The sequence below is a fragment of the Caretta caretta genome, chromosome 4 (genome assembly GCF_965140235.1).
Source record: "Caretta caretta isolate rCarCar2 chromosome 4, rCarCar1.hap1, whole genome shotgun sequence".
Taxonomy (NCBI): domain Eukaryota; kingdom Metazoa; phylum Chordata; order Testudines; family Cheloniidae; genus Caretta; species Caretta caretta.
The window spans coordinates 133,432,871-133,453,100 of record NC_134209.1 but is presented as its reverse complement, the minus strand read 5'-3'; the positions used below and the strand labels follow the sequence as shown (position 1 = coordinate 133,453,100).

Genomic DNA, 20,230 nt, shown 5'->3' with positions numbered 1-20,230 from the left:
ATAGTATTAACTGACGTTAGTGAATTGACGGATTGTTTCTGGTAACTATGGACCAGATTTTTAAAAGGTATTTAGATGCATAAAGATGCAGATGGGTCCCAAGTAGGATTTCAAGAGTACCAAAGCACTAGGTGCCTACTGGCATCTTTAAACACCTAGATACCTTTGAATATCTGACCGCATGTCCTTCAAGATATTAGAATGAATAGATCTCATCCTCTCGCACCTGGTTTTTCTTCAGAGGTTAGAAGAGGAAAACAAGCTTTCCAGCTTTTTCAATTCCCAATCAGGGTTTTCAACTTTGCCTAAACTGATCCAAATGAAGAAAATATTCTCTCTGCTAGCTAAATTGAAATCAAACACAATTAAGGCAGAAGCTTTTCTGCACAACAGAAATGGAAAGTACTCACATTTGTGAAAATGCAAATACCATCATTCAATTGTAAAGGCCGAAAATAACATATACACTTAATACAGTTAATGACATTGTGACACATTTATAAAGCCTGAGTTGACCTCAAAAATTAAATAGGCTTCCTCTTATTCTGTAAATTTAAAGATATTCCCCTTGATTCTGTACATAGTTAAAAATGCAGCCCCTTTTAACATCTTTAAAATTTTAGGAGGCCTCATTGATGTAGCATTTTATTATTTTTATTTTAGTGAGTTTAATAGATTATAGTATGTTTAGGCCTTACCATAGGCTGCCACAATTTCAAATTTAATTTTAAAACAGGTTCATTTTTAAAAGGAAAAATGTATTTAATTTAAATAAGAAAAATTGTTAAATTAAGATATCCTTTAAAAAAAATCTATTTTTATCCATGGTGTTGTCAAAACACTGCAGCACAATTTCTCTACACTCACATAACAATCTTCCCTCCCAAGGTCCCGACAACCCCAAAAAAAAAAAAAAAAATTAAATTCAGATTCTGTGTTTACTGAATCAAGCAGTAAAAATGGGAAAAACTACCTCTTTATCCTCCTTCAGTTAATAGCCAAACTACGATTGACTTCCATTGCTTAGGATTGGGCCCAGTGAATAATGTCTGGCATAAGTTCTATATTAAGGAGATAATCTGTATTCCAGGTACAAACCACTGGAGATATAAAATTGTGCTAAACCAAGTAACACTCACTGGAGATTTTAAAACTATTTGTGTTCACAGATAGATATTTTCTCTACAATTCTTTAGTACTGCGTTATTGATTATTGCAGCTAAATTAAAGAACTAACATTCTCGGGTAAACAAAAGAGGACACTTACAATCCATTTATAAAACTTTAAAAATTTTAAAACTTCAAATCCAGACTCCAGCGAGAAACTGCTGAATTGGAATTCATTTGCAAATTGGATACTATTAATTTAGGCTTAAATAGAGACTGGGAGTGGCTAAGTCATTATGCAAGGTAGCCTGTTTCCTCTTGTTTTTTCCTACCCCCCCCCCCAGATGTTCTGGTTTAACTTGGATTTAAACTTGGAGAGTGGTCAGTTTAGATGAGCTATTACCAGCAGGAGAGTGAGTTTGTGTGTATATGGGGGTGGGGGGGATGTGAGAAAACCTGGATCTATGCAGGAAATAGCCCGACTTGATTATGTAAAGAGTTGTCACTTTGGATGGGCTAGCACCAGCAGGAGAGTGAATTTGTGTGGGGGGGTGGAGGGTGAGAAAACCTGGATTTGTGCTGGAAATGGCCCACCTGTTGATCACTTTAGATAAGCTATTACCAGCAGGACAGTGGGGTGGGAGGAGGTATTGTTTCATATTCTCTGTGTGTATATAAAGTCTGCTGCAGTTTCCACAGTATACATCTGATGAAGTGAGCTGTAGCTCACGAAAGCTCATGCTCAAATAAATTGGTTAGTCTCTAAGGTGCCACAAGTACTCCTTTTCTTTTTGCGAATACAGACTAACACGGCTGTTCCTCTAAAATCCATTTATTGTAACAACAATTGTTGCCATAATGCAGCTGAACCTACTGCTACATGTAACAGTTTATTTCTTTATGTATAAGAGTATATGACACTTTTTAAAAAAAATTGCAAGTCACTCTAATTATAAACTTTTAGCATTATTTGTAGGGGCTGTTTTCCCAGGTTTTTTATTCTAAACTTTTGAGTTTTGTGTAGATGAACAAAAAATCATAGGATTTATGGCTCTTTGAATATATTGTAACAAGTAATATATATATTGTAATGAGTAATCTCTTTGTAATGTTCTCTAGTGCACTTTAATGTAGCATTGTTTCAAATACTACTACACTTTAGGGAACACCGGCAGTGTTATCATGGACCAATTAATGTGCCACATTAGTGCACTTTTGAAATCACACCCCAGCAGTCCACATACTACTCCCCAAAGACAAGCCCTTAGATACAAGTAACCATTACTGGTGTTTATTGGATAAATGCCAGTTTCAGGGTTTTTTTTAAAACAGGGATGTTTATCACATAAAGACAAAAATCAGGAGCCCTGATTATTTGTTTACCTAAAAGATAGCCGGGTAGTTGAAGTCAACTGTGAGCATTAGTTTAGGCCTTGAAACTTGGGCCAGGAATTTTTCATTCTCATTCTTCTCTGGTTAGTGGTCAGGAGAGGTTGTTGTTCAAGCCTTCACCTTCTTCTCCACAAACAAGCCAAACTGCACTTTATCATACATAAACATACTGGCCTTCTTCATTCAATACAAGCAACACTGCATCTCTGCCATGGCAGCCCACCTTGCTTCCTGCAATGGCCATTCTATAGTAGGGGATATTTTAGTTCAAGGAAATAGTGATGGATGCAATGCTCTAGAAGCATGGAACATTCAAAGACTGTTATGCGGAGATGTGACAGATAATATGAACACATGGAATAGTCAAAGACAATTGTATCAGCTTTTTATAAATGTTATATGTATCTTTATGGGCTAGCTAGTGATTGCATTTCTGGCTCCATGCAGGAACTCAAATCACTGAGGGGTAATCAGAGCCATAACCAGGGCAGCCAAACTGCAGGAGCGAAATAATGGGGCAGAAATAGAGGCATGCTGAGGGCTTGGTCGGGGGGGAAGGGACACCACCTCCACCCTCTGACTCACCTCAGCAGACCACCCAGCATGTCTGGGTTGGGGGGGGGGAAGGGGCGAGGCAACCAAAAAATCTGGGGGCGAAAGGCACGTAACCCTGCATTTCCCCCCCCCCATACATACATGTGTCACCTCTGGGTGGAAAAATGAAAAAAAATGGTAGAGGACGCAAATATACTTGCTCGCCCCCGGCGCCACTATGCCTAGTTACAGCACTGGGGGTAATTAATGCAAATCTCTCATGCAGGTAAGAAGTCTGTGGAAGTTTTGCCCCCTGAGGAAAGAGCATATAATGGTTCAAGAGGCCTGGCAAACAAAGAACTGAAAACTGTATAAAGAAACAACTCTGACCCGGGAGAGAGGTCAGTCACCCTTGATCCACAAATGGACATGAGACTGTGTGTCCAAGAGGTACAGATCCTGTGCAGGACTAGAAGTACTTTGGAACTTGCCAGGATCTTCATGGGGAAGAGGGGTGACACCCGATAAGCTAGGCATGCCTATAAACTTTTTCTTTTCTTTAAAATATGCTTCCTCTATAAAGCCTTTGTTCTAAATAAACACTACTTCACTTTATGAGAGTAGGCTGGTCACTGTTCTTATCTGAAGTGTGGGTGCTGAACTGAAGTCAGACCTGCTGAGAGAATCACAGTGAAGCAGGAGGAACTGCAACTTGAGTCCCCTGTCTGGAGGGAACAGATGGTGGGATGCTGCCCCAAGAAAGGTGATGGCTAGAGGTCTCAGATCTCAGAGGCCTCCCCCATGAAGGGGTCCGAGGTACAATTCCCTCAAGAACTGTGACAGAAATCTCTGCACTTACTGGAACCAATTTGTGTGCAGCCCACCTGAACCTCTCCCTCTTTGAGTTTCCTCACAAATCCCCTCTGTCTTCCCCTCTTTGTTGCTTGCTTCCTCCTTCCCTTTCCAGCCCTCATTACACCTATTCAGTCCCCTGCCAGGGACGCCAGCCTCCCGGGTCCAGTCAAAGAACTGACTTGGAAGCTGACCCGGTCCATCACTCACACCTAGGGCCTCAGTCATTTGTTAGCGGCCAGCCTCAATCTCACACCTCAGTGCCTTGCTGGGCTTCTGCTGGAGGAGGAAACCCCATATTTCCCACCTCAGGATTTGCCTGCCAGTCTGGAGAAGGCTTTTGGGACTCATTAAGAGACTGGGTTTGATTCTGGAGAGAGAAAGAGCAGTGGGGCCAGTTTCACAAACTACTTAACCTCCTCTGAGCCCCAGAGTGAAAAGAAAAGGAGGACTTGTGGCACCTTAGAGACTAACCAATTTATTTGCGCATAGATGCTAGCTAGCCCATAAAGCCCATATAGGCTCAAATAAATTGGTTAGTCTCTAAGGTGCCACAAGTCCTCCTTTTCTTTTTGCGCACACAGACTAACACGGCTGCTCCTCTGAAACCTGTCAGAGTGAAAAGAGACACAGGAGGGAAGGGAGCAGGGGGTCCGGGGGGGCGAGGGGAGGGGGACGCAGAGCCCGAAGCATCACTTACGGGGAAGTTATTCTGGCTTGGGCTGCTGGAGGCTGCGGTACTCGTCACTGTCCCCGACCCCAGGTGTGAGCGGTAGCCACCCCCACGTCCGGGACACACCCTCGGCAAACTGCCCCCCGCCCCATCCGAGGCAGCCCCACAGCCTGCTCGCTGTGCCCAGCCCGGATCCTCCCCGCGCGCGCCCCACCCACCCGGCACAGAGCCCTCCCCTGCCCCAGTCCCTCCGTCCCGCCCCGGCGCGCTCCTACCCGCCGCTTCCTCCCCGCGCGAGGCCGGCCGGCGAAGCGAGGGGGCGCCGCGAGCCGCCCGGGGCAGAGGGACCAGCGGCTGCTCAGCCGAAGAGCGCGCCACAGGGCCGCGGCGCTTCCTCTTCCGGGCTGCGGCGGCGGCGGCGGCGGCGGCTGGGCTGGAGGGGGCTGAGTCCTGCTGAGGGAACATCTTCCATGGGTGCCACTGGGCCCCCAGCCTCACTCCCCGGGGAGGGAAACGCCCTCAGAGGAGAACTCTGCGGAGGGACGAGTTGGCAGTGTGTCAAGTCCCCCTCAGCAGCTCTTTTTTAGAGCCCCCGATTCATTCAGATAACCCCCCCAAAAAAAAAACAAAAAAAGGAGACGCCCCACAAATTGCCCCAGCCTGTTAACTCCCCAGCCGAACCCAAGACATCCACAAACTGGCCCCCAAAGCCGGGACAACCCCACAAATTGCCCCAGCCTGTTAACTCACCAGCCAAACCCAAGACATCCACAAACTGGCCCCCAAAGCCGGGACAACCCCACAAATTGCCCCAGCCTGTTAACTCACCAGCCAAACCCAAGACATCCACAAACTGGCCCCCAAAGCCGAGACAGCCCCACAAATTGCCCCAGACTGTTAACTGCTCCTCCCCTGAGACGGCCGGGTAAACTGCCCTACCTTAAGCTTGAGACTGTAGCTTCAATCTAAGGTTAACGTTGGCCAAACATTTCAACATCCAGCAAAGAATTTATAAAGGTCTTGGTTAAAAATGTTGAGGTTACATCCTTATCTAAAAGGAAATGTTTCGATTTTTCACGTATGACTCACTGAGGGTATTAGGGTTGTCATACAACGTCAACTGTACAAACATGTGAGTTATAGATGCCAAATGTAATGCAGGTCATATGAAAACCAATGATAATATAAAATCCCTGTAAGATAATTATTTTATCTCCTTTTTACAGCAGGAAAAACTGAGGCAGACAGTACCCTCAAGGCCATAGAGTTAGTATTAGAGCTGGAATACAAACAGAAGTTTCTGACTCCTAATTCTGTGCTCAGGCACATTTCTCTCTTGCAGTAGGCTTGTCTACATTAGGGAAAGTTTGCAGACATTTCCCTTTGTTGCCCACCAGTTCAGCTCCAACACCAGTAGCAATCTTGGAAGCCCTGGTATAAATGGGTCAGGGGCTGATGCTGGTGTTGGTGTTTAAGACACAGTACTTAAAATAACAACCTCCTGTCTACACAAGCCCTTTTGTTGCTACCACCCGTGTTAGCTTCAGCAGGAAATATTTGCAAAATTTCCCTAGTGTAATCAAGGCTAACTGAATGTGACTTTTTAGTGTGCGCACATGCTTGTTTTTATTAAGAAAAAGTTTAATCTCTTACAAATAAACTCTGGATTCTTGTGACAGAAAACCACAAGGAAAAAGAAATAAAATGAAGGTGGCTGAGTAACGGCAGCTCTTCAGCTGGTGTAATATAGCATAGCTGAATTGACTTCACTCACTGGAGCTGTGCTGGTTTACAGCAGCTGAAGATCTGACCCAGTGTCCGTTTCAGGGTTACATTTTAAATTTTTATATTTAATGTCTAGGAAAGTGAGAGAATTTTGGAACATAATTTTTCATATCTATACTGTCACAGCCAGCTCACTCAGCCTGTTCTCCATCAGTACATATTGTTACCAAACTTTGGCACCATGGCAGTGGTTCAGTCTATCTTCTGACCTAACATCTTACTCCCTTGCCCATTCATATAAATGCTGTGTGTCATTTGGTATTCGTATGGATAGTGGCTTTAAAAATTAGATGATGGATGGTCATGTGGTTAAAGCACAAGACTGAAAGTCAGGACTCCTGGATTCTATTTTCAGTTCTGCCTCAGACTTCCTGTGTGACCTTTGGCAAGTCACTTATTCTGTGTGTGTCTCCGTATCTCCTATTTGCAAAATGAAGATAATACCTACCTTAGGATGCTGTAAGATTTAATTCATTAATACTAATAAAGCACTTTGTGATCCTCAGACCAAGAAAAATTAGGCTTTCTACCACACCCTAGATTAGTTTCTGCTTTTGTTTCTCAGCATAGATTTCAGAATTCCCCATTCTCTTTTCAGAAGCACTTTTGTACCTCCATGTCAAACTGAGTTTCTCACAGGTAAATGAAAGTTGTACTGCTCCACCACTCAGCCTATAGGACACAGGAAAGTTACATAGCACAAGTCTTGCAGAAATGCACCTTGTTTAAATAAGAGAAAAGAAAATAAGTGTAAGTTAGCAACATGCTAAAAACCAGCAGCAAGAAATTTTGATTTTATAGTAGCAATGTAAATTTAGCATGTTTTTAAGAAAGATTTTTTTAATTATTATTTTTGACTGACAACAAGTTTTAACACGATTTATTTTAAAGAAAACAGCAATAACAGCAGCACAGCGAAGTAGAGCCTGAGTTGCATTCTGCTTATCTGTATTTGAATGGAGACATCATAACTTGCAATTGGTACCTGAACTACATATTTCATAGCCCCTAAATCAGTGATACTCAGACTGAGGCACCTGCACCACAAGTGCCTCTTTAATGTGTTTCCTGCAACACATGATATTAACATTATTAACCAATCAGGATGTTATTACCCAATTAAGTTATCATTTTGCACTAAGTTATTAACATATGTGCTGTGAGAATAATATATATTATAAACTAAATATTTCACCTATCATACTGTTTAAATATGAATAGTACTATAGTAAATGAAAGAATGAAGTCGCACAACTGTGACTCTTTTGGATAATGTGAATCGCCAGTTTGGCTCCTGAACCAGTGAGGTCTGCATATCACTGCCCTAAATTATATGAAGAGAATGCTAAGTTTTAGACAAACACCTTCCCCACACAGCATCCCCTCTGCCCATAGCTGGGCATTTGGAGAGCTGTAGCTCAGATTTCAGCATTAAGTTATGATGTCACCATCCTGGTTCTCCAAAGTTTGCCAAAATCCTCAACGAAAGGAGGGAAGTTCTGGCCTGTAAGGTAAAAAATAAGAAATTATATTTTAAATGTACGATTTATGAAGCTGTGGATGTAATCAATTATTTTTCATTGTTCATCATAATTATTACAGTAGAGCTTAGGGGTCCACCAAGAATAGAGCCTCATTGTGCTAGGGACAATAAGAGACAGCCCCTGCCCCCAAATCTTACCTTCTAACTAGTCAAGACACATACAAGGTAGGAGAAATGGATAGACCATACAAGCAATATGAACAGTGCGATGACTCAATGGGCTCATGAGTCCAGGACTAAGCTCCAAATGTCATGTTGGTTGGTTTGGTTATTTAAATTCTTTCAGTGTGGTTATGTCAGGAGGGAATTAGCTAGAAAGGGGGAAGGAAAGAAGGGGACTGGAGACTGGAGGAGGAGACAGGAGGGACTGGAGTAAACTGCCAAGCAGCACAGGCGTGAGAGAATGCTCTGAGTTCATGCTGCAGAAAGCACTCTGATGCTATCACCAGTGTCCATTGGACCCTGCTTGCACTGTCTTCACCTGCTGTGCCAGCTTCCAGCAGTGTCTTTCCAAAAGGCCGCATTGCAGGGGAGAAGGTGGTATATCATATGGTTTCTGTTATCCCAGAGGGGGTCTCCCCAACAGAGTTCTGGGTCTGAAGAGTGCTGGATCAGAGGGGCAGCCGCAGCTGGGTCCCATTTTACCCTATCCCGCCCAGTGCAGCAGTAGTAGTAAAGAACGCAAACAGAAATGTTTATGATGGACAGTTCCTTTGAGAAGAAAGGAACTGTGGATCACTGATTGCTACACAACTTGCTGTGCTATGAGTTTGCTGCTTAGCAGCAGTTAGTTGTGGCTTTAATAAACCAATCTCTCTCAGAGTCTGACGGACACCAGTACAAACATAAAAAGGTCCTTGTGAAAGACCAGTAAGCACCTGTCATAACATGCTCCTTTCTTTGAAAACGTTAAGTTATTGCTCCATTTCAGACTGAGAGGGTTTGGATAGGCTGATATCTACACCAGCTTGTTTAATCCTTGACAAAATCCAGCTATAGTATTTGGCCTGCCAAAATCAAACTGGGAGTGTGCAATTATGAATAGGCTTATAATGGTTTCTCATAGCATGGGCGATTTTAAATAAGAAGGGACTCAGGCACAAAGTGGAAGTCTAAATCAAGTCTAGCCGTATAGCCTTTGAAAGGATTTTTGTTCTCTTCAAAGGTAATACAATACCCTCTGTGGTCTGGATTTATGCCCATCAGAACTCTGGCAAGGTTTTCACATTCTCCCAACAATCGTATGCCTGGCATTTATTCCCCAGAAGATTAGTTTTGGAGGAATTAGTCTAAACATCAGGATTAATCTGTCAGGATATCACTGTCTCACACAGCATCTTGAGATTCAGTTGTTGAGACGGGTGGTTCATTACCAGGTTCAGTGTGTGTGAAAGAAAAAAGAGTGGACTTGCAAACCGCTATTGATCATGGATATGGTTCCTTATTTTTGTTATTTATATTGGGTTAGCTCCTAAGACCCTAGTCATTGACCGGTACCCCATTGTACTAGGCAATGTACAGATGCAGAACAAAAAGATGGTCCCTGCCCCAAAAAGCTGACACTTAAAGACAAGAGACAAATGGATACAGACAGGTAGATGGGGAGCACAAGGAAACAAGGTCCTTCTAGGTTATTAGAGAATGAGGGGTACTGTGTAGAATAATTCTACAGGACCAAGCCCCAAGACATGAATTTCCCTTATTTATTTCAATGGAGTGTTCAGTTTGAAGCTAATCCAGTTCAAAGACCCTCTTGACAGAAATCTAATCAGAATCCAAATGATTCAGTGGGATTTGAATTCTATATCATTGCAAGTGTGTTACCTTGGGTAGCAAGATAAGGAGACATGATCCTACCTGTGACCCTGTTTGCTACTGGCTTCATAAACCTCCAAATCAATATAATCTGCAGTCCTGTTCTGCTGCTTGCAGCACTGCCTCTGTTCCTACAGTCTGGAACTTCTGGCCTGGTTCAGTTCCAACCCACCCTATATCCTACAGTGGCTTTTTCTTAAGTCCTGACCACTCCATTCAACACTCTTCTTGAATATTTCATTATTTCAGAGGAACTCCAGAACAATGCATGAGAATTTCCTCATGAGCAGAACCATCTATTCTAACAACTTAAATGTTAAATTTTTGAGAAAAAAAAATTTTTTTTACACAAAATGTTTAAATAGCTTCACTATACCACCAAACCTGGCCTCACTGCCATAGGTATTCAGATACTATGATGAAAATTTGGTATAATAGCCTAGATAGAATAGTATTCTAAAAAAACCCCACCCTAACTACACATTGGTTGTTTCAATTTCTGTCCATGTTTGCTGAGCTCTGATAATACAATAGCGTTTACACTCTTGGATGGAGGTCAGGACTCCAGGGTTCTATTCCTGTCACTGTCACACTTGCCAGCAAGAGGCTGTTCTAAGAGTTAAACTTTTTAGTTAAAAAAGCTCTGAGACCTTAACTGAGGATGATCATGGAGAATTAAGTGTCATTGTGGTGAGTCAGATTCTGGGAGCCATCACAGGAATCTCACTGAAGGACTTCACTGATATGTATGCAAATAATCACTCAAAATGAACTACATTGGGGGAACATTAATCTTGCAACAGAGAATAAGAAAAACAAGGCAGTTCACAGCTTAATATGAAGCTCTCTGCATTGGCTGCAGCACACCATCCCCCCCAGCCCAAAAAAGCAGGCAAAGGGTTGATGTACAGTAGGTAATCCCCTTTCTCATTTTTTAAACAAAAGAGTAGCTGCATCAGTACTACCAATAATATAAGCTCTGGTGTAGATCAGGAGTAGGCATTTTGACTATGGTTTCATCTAGTTCTGTTCAAATGTTAGCAAAGGAATGCAGGGTCTGTGGGTCCTGTTGTACTGTCAGTTTGCAATAATGACCACAGAACAACTCTGCTGTTGCTCCATAGCCTATGTGGCGTGCAGGAGGGGAATATTTGTCCCTCTCTAACCTCTGCTAAGCATAAAGCACAGAAATTGCATAGGGGAGCAGGTTTCACAGCATGGAGCACATTAACATATATTCTACTTGCACACGTTTCATAGCTGTCCAATGTGTTTTTCCCGCACTCATCAAATATATTTGAGTTTTTAAAAGGACTTGAGCCATTCATCCCATTTTTGCTTCCTCTCTGATCCTAAGGTGAAGTCACATTACCAAACTGTATTCTTTCCTCTGTGCATGAGGCTGCCATTGAAACAAATGCATTCAAATTCAGAATTTGGCCAGAAACATCCAGCATTCGCATGGTGACAAGATGCTGTCACAAAATCTTAGGAGTTTTCTGTAGAATCTGGTGAAAGAGAGGAGAAATCTCTTATTCACCCAGAGTTGTTGTAATATCAAAGGCATCACACAAAATGTCTGTCCCAGTAAACTGCTTTCTATAGAAATGTTCTGGTTCTGCAAGTATGTCCCCTCTTTAAATGTGCACTTCCTTCCTTCTATTGTTTTCTGCCTCAGCCTTAACTCTGGTTTAATCTGCATTTCTCAGCACTGTTCATACTGTGATGGAATTGCTTTCTGCCACAGGGCTAACCTAATCCAAATGTTGTCCCTGTTGAATGAATATTTACATGGTTCACAACAGAATCCAGTGAGGCTGCCAAACTCTGACTCATAAAAGTCCTCCCCCAGTGGTTCCTCCAACTCTCTGAACAACCCCTCCTGCTCTTCCTCAGAAACCTTTTCTTTTCTCACTGTCTCGGCAGCTCCTCCTGCTTCCCTTTAGTAACTTCCCTCTCCCCCACACTTAACTTCCTATATTTCTGCCTTCTTTCCTCACATCTCTACAGTTGATCTTGGTACAAGTTTGCCAACAAAACAAACACAACAACAACAAAAAGAAAAGGAGTACTTGTGGCACCTTAGAGACTAACCAATTTATTTGAGCATGAGCTTTCGTGAGCCACAGCTCACTTCATCAGATGTGTACCGTGGAAACTGCAGCAGACTTTATATACACACAGAGAATATGAAACAATACCTCCTCCCACCCCACTGTCCTGCTCAGGACAGTGGGGTGGGAGGAGGTATTGTTTCATATTCTCTGTGTGTATATAAAGTCTGCTGCAGTTTCCACGGTACACATCTGATGAAGTGAGCTGTGGCTCACGAAAGCTCATGCTCAAATAAATTGGTTAGTCTCTAAGGTGCCACAAGTACTCCTTTTCTTTTTGCGAATACAGACTAACACGGCTGTTCCTCTGAAACAACAACAAAAAGACCTGTGGCAGCAAGTCTCAGAGCACAGGTCAACTGACTTGGGCTTACACTATGGGGCTAAAAATAGCAGTGTACGTGTTTGCTGAAACCTAGGCTTTAGCCAGAGCCCAGACATCTACAGGTCAGTTGACTAGGGCTCTGAGACTGGCTTTGGGTTTTGCTTTTTTTTTTTTTTTTGGCTGTATAAATGGACCCAGATTTCAGAGTAGCAGCCGTGTTAGTTGTATTTGCAAAAAGAAAAGGAGTACTAGTGGCACCTTAGGGTATGTCTACACTACGGAATAAGGTCGAATTTATAGAAGTCGTTTTTTTAGAAATCAGTTTTATATATTCGAGTGTGTGTGTCCCCACAGAAAATGCTCTAAGTGCATTAAGTGCATTAACTCGGTGGAGTGCTTCCACAGTACCGAGGCTAGAGTCGACTTCCGGAGCATTGCACTGTGGATAGCTATCCCACAGTTCCCGCAGTCTCCGCTGCCCATTGGAATTCTGGGTTGAGATCCCAATGCCTGATGGGGCTAAAACATTGTCGCGGGTGGTTCTGGGTACATATCGTCAGGCCCCCCTTCCCTCCCTTCCTCCGTGAAAGCAAGGGCAGACAATCGTTTTGCGCCTTTTTTCCTGAGTTACCTGTGCAGACGCCATACCACGGCAAGCATGGAGCCCGCTCAGGTAACCATCACCCTATGTCTCCTGGATGCTGGCAGACGTGGTATGGCATTGCTACACAGTAGCAGCAACCCCTTGCCTTGTGGCAGCAGACGGTACAATACAACTGGTAGCTGTCATCGTCATGTCCGAGGTGCTCCTGGCCACGTCGGCTGGGAGTGCCTGGGCAGACATGGGCGCAGGGACTAAATTTGGAGTGACCTGACCAGGTCATTCTCTTTAGTCCTGCAGTCAGTCCTATTGAACCGTCTTATGGTGAGCAGGCAGGCGATACGGATTGCTAGCAGTCGTACTGTACCATCTTCTGCCGGGCAGGCAAGAGATGAGGATGGCTAGCAGTCGTACTGTACCATCTTCTGCCGGGCAGGCAAGAGATGAGGATGGCTAGCAGTCGTACTGTACCATCTTCTGCCGGGCAGGCAAGAGATGAGGATGGCTAGCAGTCGTACTGTACCATCTTCTGCCGGGCAGGCAAGAGATGAGGATGGCTAGCAGTCGTACTGTACCATCTTCTGCCGAGCAGCCATGAGATGTGGATGGCATGCAGTCCTTCTGTACTGTCTGCTGCTAGCCAAAGATGTACAAGATAGATGGAGTGGATCAAAACAAGAAATAGACCAGATTTGTTTTGTACTCATTTGCCTCCTCCCCTGTCTAGGGGACTCATTCCTGTAGGTCACACTGCAGTCACTCACAGAGAAGGTGCAGCGAGGTAAATCTAGCCATGTATCAATCAGAGGCCAGGCTAACCTCCTTGTTCCAATAAGAACAATAACTTAGGTGCACCATTTCTTATTGGAACCCTCCATGAAGTCCTGCCTGAAATACTCCTTGATGTAAAGCCACCCCCTTTGTTGATTTTAGCTCCCTGAAGCCAACCCTGTAAGCCGTGTCGTCAGTCGCCCCTCCCTCCGTCAGAGCAACGGCAGACAATCATTCCGCGCCTTTTTTCTGTGCGGACGCCATACCAAGGCAAGCATGGAGGCTGCTCAGTTCACTTTGGCAATTAGGAGCACATTAAACACCACACGCATTATCCAGCAGCATATGCAGCACCAGAACCTGGCAAAGCGATACTGGGCGAGGAGGCGACGTCAGCGCGGTCACGTGAGTGATCAGGACATGGACACAGATTTCTCTGAAAGCATGGGCCCTGCCAATGCATGCATCATGGTGCTAATGGGGCAGGTTCATGCTGTGGAACGCCGATTCTGGGCTTGGGAAACAAGCACAGACTGGTGGGACCGCATAGTGTTGCAGGTCTGGGACGATTCCCAGTGGCTGCGAAACTTTCGCATGCCTAAGGGCACTTTCATGGAACTTTGTGACTTGCTTTCCCCTGCCCTGAGGCGCATGAATACCAAGCTGAGAGCAGCCCTCACAGTTGAGAAGCGAGTGGCGATAGCCCTGTGGAAGCTTGCAATGCCAGACAGCTACCGGTCAGTTGGGAATCAATTTGGAGTGGGCAAATCTACTGTGGGGGCTGCTGTGATTCAAGTAGCCCATGCAATCAAAGATCTGCTAATATCAAGGGTAGTGACCCTGGGAAATGTGCAGGTCATAGTGGATGGCTTTGCTGCAATGGGATTCCCTAACTGTGGTGGGGCCATAGACGGAACCCATATCCCTATTTTGGCACCGGAGCACCAAGCCGCCGAGTACATAAACCGCAAGGGGTACTTTTCAATAGTGCTGCAAGCTCTGGTGGATCACAAGGGACGTTTCACCAACATCAACGTGGGATGGCTGGGAAAGGTACATGACGCTCGCATCTTCAGGAACTCTGGTCTGTTTCAAAAGCTGCAGGAAGGGACTTTATTCCCAGACCAGAAAATAACTGTTGGGGATGTTGAAATGCCTATATGTATCCTTGGGGACCCAGCCTACCCCTTAATGCCATGGCTCATGAAGCCGTACACAGGCAGCCTGGACAGTAGTCAGGAGCTGTTCAACTACAGGCTGAGCAAGTGCAGAATGGTGGTAGAATGTGCATTTGGACGTTTAAAGGCGCGCTGGCGCAGTTTACTGACTCGCTTAGACCTCAGCGAAACCAATCTTCCCACTGTTATTACTGCTTGCTGTGTGCTCCACAATATCTGTGAGAGTAAGGGGGAGATGTTTATGGCGGGGTGGGAGGTCGAGGCAAATCGCCTGGCTGCTGGTTACGCGTAGCCAGACACCAGGGCAGTTAGAAGAGCACAGGAGGGCGCGGTACGCATCAGAGAAGCTTTGAAAACCAGTTTCATGACTGGCCAGGCTACGGTGTGAAAGTTCTGTTTGTTTCTCCTTGATGAAATCCCCCACCCCTTGGTTCACTCTACTTCCCTGTAAGCTAACCACCCTCCCCTCCTCCCTTCAATCACCGCTTGCAGAGGCAATAAAGTCATTGTTGCTTCACATTCATGCATTCTTTATTCATTCATCACACAACTAGGGGGATGACTACCAAGGTAGCCCAGAAGGGGTGGTGGAGGAGGGAAGGAAAATGCCACACAACACTTTAAAAGATTACAACTTTAAAACTTATTGAATGACAGCCTTCTTTTTTTTGGGCAATCCTCTGTGGTGGAGTGGCTGGTTGGCCGGAGGCCCCCCCACCGCGTTCTTGGGCGTCTGGGTGTGGAGGCTATGGAACTTGGGGAGGAGGGTGGTTGGTTACACAGGGGCTATAGTGGCAGTCTGTGCTCTGGAGGGTGAGATGCGAAGAACCACCGGCACTGAAAGGTAAGGGAAATGTTCAGGCAATTCAGCATCCTTAGGGTTAGTGTTGCAAAATGCAGATAAGAAGTTCCCCTAAACTCAGAGGAAGGATCGAATGATTTGATTTGGGAATCATATTATTGTTTGCATAACAGTAATGGTCAGAGGCCCCAATCAGAGAGCATGGCCTCATCAAAGTAGGTACTGGGCAGATATAGTAAAAATTTCTCTACTAAGGATATTACACAAATCACAATATGCAAGGAGAGTATAGCTAGCCAAATTCTGCACCAGCTTTCATCTTCCCACTCTTGCTGAAGTCAATGAGGCTGCCTGGGGTCAAAGGCAGCAAACTTTTAGACACTGTGATAAATGATAATGTGGTGCATAGGATCAAAACTGATTTCAAGCATTATCTCCAGCTCAAAGGGGTTTTATTTGTTGCTTACGGCCTCCATACGTGTGTGGTGGCTAATATCAAAGTCCTTCTGATGAATGGAGAACACACTTTATGAACTTCAATCTCAATGTGTAACAAAACATTTATTTATTTTCTGGGATGGGTTGACTTTGAGGGATGAACATTCAGCTGAACAAAGGGAAAGATTAGTTGTAACTCTGTGATTTTCCTTCCTGGAATCTCTCACACCAAGTTAGAAAACTAAAATGAATTGACCTTGTGTTAAGTGAATAATAGTCTGTCACTTAAGCCAGACTGTAATTTACATATTACAGCTAATATCTTCCATAACAGATAAGGCTGACAGGACCCCGAGAGAGTTCTGCCAGGATGTAGACAATGCACAGTGCAGAAACTTGACCTGGAGAGAGGGTGCAGCTGTTGGTGGATGAGACTGCATTTCTTAAGAAACTTCATGAGGATGAGATCACTGACCTTCAGAAACAGATCCAGGGATCCAAACTCTCTGTAGACCTGGAGTCCATCTGCCCAGACCATGCTGTTGCCCTGCATGATATCAGAGCCCAAATCAAGGAGCCCAAATCACAACCAACTCTAAAGCAGAGAAATGATATAAAGCAAAGTATGACACACTCAAGAGTCAAGCTTCCAAATATGAAGATATTAAGATCATGAGAAGAGGTCAACAAGTATTCATTTCCGGTAACTGACCGGAAAACCACATTGTTTCTCCAAAGCTTCATTCTGGGCCCTCAGAGCATCAAACAACTTGAGGAGAAAGAGGCTCGTCACCTGGAGGTGTCTGGGTTCCAGGCAATCACTGTCCAGTTAGAATGTGAGCTACTAGAGACCAAAACTCATTTGTCCATGTATCTGTAAGACTACCAGACCCTACTGAGTATCAAGCTGTAGTTGGATGCAGAGGTTGCAGTCTACAGGAAATTCCTGGAGGAGCAGCAGCAGAGACTGGATATTCCTGCTGACTGTGGTGATAGGTCCCATTAGAAATAAGATACCTATGAATACGATCCTGGCAGGTATTTAATGTATTCCCTAATAAGAGAAACAATCACTCTGCACAAGAAATTAGGTACTCATTTGTTACATTAGGACTATTCACACCAAGTTCTGCAGCCTAAAAATAACACTACTGTGGAGTAGTTTGCCTTAGATACATAGACGTGGAAGAAACTTTCCACAACTCAACTGCCCAAAACTGAGTGCACCCAAGAACACACCCCAACTTGATCTCTGTCCTCAGTGATAGAACTGTGTTTTTAAACCATTGTTTACATATTATATTTTGTATGGTATCTGGAGCTTTTTGGCAAATAGGTCCCAGACAGATACAATTTATGAGGAATTCTTCTACTGTACAGATGCCCTGTGGTGCAAAGGATATGACCAGGCAAGACAATTTTTCAGGAAACACTGCTTTATAATGGTTTAATGATCAAAGTAACTAAACAAACTCAACCTCAAGAGCCTGAAGGACAGACCGCAAATATAATACAGTATATTGTCAGTATAGTGTTGTACATGCATGATAATATCAGTGTAACAAGCAACAGTTTGAAACCTCCTGAATCTGGCATGCTTGGTCTGTGAAAGAGGACAACCTAAGAAAGTTATATGAACATGCTGACATTACAAGCTGCTTTTCTAAGCAGATGTATAGTCAACACTAATGTAAGAATATACAATGTATGTATAGCTTGCCCTGGAATGGTAATAAAGAGGACATGAATTCCTACTTGCTTGAGGAGTGGCACTGGACAAGTCACTTCTACACTGTTTCCTTGTCTGTAAAATGAGGGTATTTACTAGCCACTATCACAGTGTGTCCTGAGGATTGTTTAATGTCTGTACAGTGCTCTGTACATGTAAAGTGCCATATATATGTTGTGCTATTATTACTGACAGGTTTAAAATATTAGAATAATATAGTTATAACAGCACTGGTTGCTCCCTCTTACAAAATGACAAATCTGATCAGGGTTTAAAACAGCATATTTTAATAAGAGCTAGTGCAGTGGTTACCATCCCAGCCTCTGCCTGTCAAGCACAATCTCCGGCCGCTAAATGTCCAGCGGCGCAGCAGGGTTAAGGCAAGCAAGTTAGTATGAAAAAAATTGTTCATTTTTAATTTTTTGCTGTCTTATACAAAATGTCTTGTTTTTAAAGATCAGGAGAATACAAAAAAGGAGAATTTCCATGATGCATCTGGTGGAAACACAAACATGTACACCAACTGCTTAAAATGCCTTTGAAGACTGCAGCCCTTGTTGATTCTTGGAATGGTTAACTAAACATCTGACATTTCAAACAATGAAAAACTATTTCACATCAGGAAATCTTCATCTTTTATGCAGCATGAGTGCATGTACATATTATGCACTGGATTTTTAACACCGAATAAACTTTTTTAAATGCAGAAAATTGATGCATCATTATGCTACTTATATTATACTTATACTCATCAGTTATATTGCAACATTAATTTTGAGATTTAGTAAAAATTAACTTTCCCAAATAAGGTGACATCTCTTTTGTATCAGAAATCTTGATACACAAAAAAGTCTCATTTTGCAAAAATGAAGTATGCTTTTCTTGGCGTTAAAGGGAAAAATATAAGTATCAGCACAGTTTTTCATTTGTACCCTCATATTTCAGGGTCTATTGGTGCTTTCATTGTAAATCTAATTCGAGAAGGTAAAAAGAAAACATTGTGGCTAGTTTGAGGCAGCTTAGTATAAATTTTGCATCTGGATTGATTGGAGTTACTTTGTTTTTCAAGAAAAAGTTAAAGTCAAAACCACCATTTTTCATTCACAAATTGGCCAAATTATAAAATGACAGTTCTCCAGAACTCTGTTTAAAAATGAACATGTGATTCCATTTCTAATTTGCGTGTACACTGTACACTTACACAATCACAGAAGTGAAGAGTTAGGAACTATATAGATGCACAATCATGGTAAATACATGTGCATATTAAAACTCTTGTTTTGACTATGCAATTACACACAGTTCAGAAAACTATGTATTCAACTTTGAAATGGAAATTTAAATATGGCATTGTGAAGTTCTGTGTTTATATATCAAATCATCTTACTTTAAAAGTAAAAAGTTGTTTATTCTAACCACTAGCCTGGCAAACTCAACTTGGCATTTAAGGATAAGCTGTATTTTTTCTGGCTCATGGACGTCACCACCATTAATAAAAATCCTGCAGGACCGATGTTGACATCACCTGTGCAACACTGTCCTTATGTACAGGTATAGCTGAGTGCAGAATATTGGAAAAAATTAGTTTTCAGGTTTTTAAAAGGGGAGAAGAAAGTAGACTGTATATTTATGTGTAGGGAGATCCATCCTGGATTCTATATACCACTGTGACAACCGTTGTGACAAGCATGGTATAAATATGTAGACAGAAAAGAATGGGATTGCATAGAGGGATCTGAGGCTAGAATCCGTCCTTCGTACTGGAATTTAAACCCTGATCCAGCAAAAGCATTGCACATATGAGTAACTTCTCACATGAGTGGTCCTAGAGGAACAATTCTATGAATGATACATATAGAAAAGAATCCAACTCACTCTCCCACAGCTCTGCTGTCTCTGTAAGGCTACTAGTAAGTACAGTGTAAAACAGTAAATATTTTAAAAAAAAAGGAGTACTTGTGGCACCTTAGAGACTAAAATTTATTTGAGCATAAGCTTTCGTGAGCTACAGCTCACTTCATCGGAGTGAGCTGTAGCTCACGAAAGCGGATGCTCAAATAAATTTGTTAGTCGCTAAGGTGCCACAAGTACTCCTTTTCTTTTTGCAGATACAGACTAACATGGCTGCTACTCTGAAACCAGTAAATATTTACTGTCTCTGAAGTCATTAACTACACATGAGGAGCAGCAGGTTGAGGAAAAAGTTGCCATTTTTACATAGCTACTTTTCAAAGTAGAGCTGCACTTTAAGGGTTTCGTGTTTGTGCATCTGTGAAGTAAAAATGGTTTCATTTTGCAGAGGTTCTTTAGAACCCTTATTAGCCTCTTCTTTAGAACAACTTTAAGCATTTTGAAACTGGAAAGTAATTATAGAGGGTATGTAGTTAAAAAGAAAATAGTTTTTGCGGGAAAAGTTACAATTATTTCTTCACTGCACATATAATTAGCCATGGCTGGATTTAGGATATAGGCAGATTGGGATGAATGTTGGGATGTTGATCCAATTCAAGTGACCAACTTTACACAGTAAAGTGTTTCTCCACAAATGTAGCGGATGGAACATAGAGTACA

General features: G+C 43.0%; 1 protein-coding gene across 5 annotated transcripts in view; it reads right to left on the bottom strand.

Annotated features, from left to right (window-relative positions):
• The window catches only part of SLC75A1 (solute carrier family 75 member 1), a 37,225-nt gene extending 32,277 nt beyond the window's left edge, over window positions 1-4,948 (bottom strand). For 3 of the 5 annotated variants that reach the window (XR_007356516.2, XM_048849076.2, XM_075128081.1), the window contains exon 1: window positions 4,834-4,948. The gene's annotated coding sequence lies outside the window, so the exon portion shown is untranslated. Of the gene's footprint in view, window positions 1-4,585; window positions 4,694-4,833 lie in introns of those variants that run through there. The other 2 variants (XM_048849078.2, XM_075128080.1) reach the window with 2 other exon arrangements.
• Window positions 4,949-20,230: the final 15,282 nt, after the last annotated feature.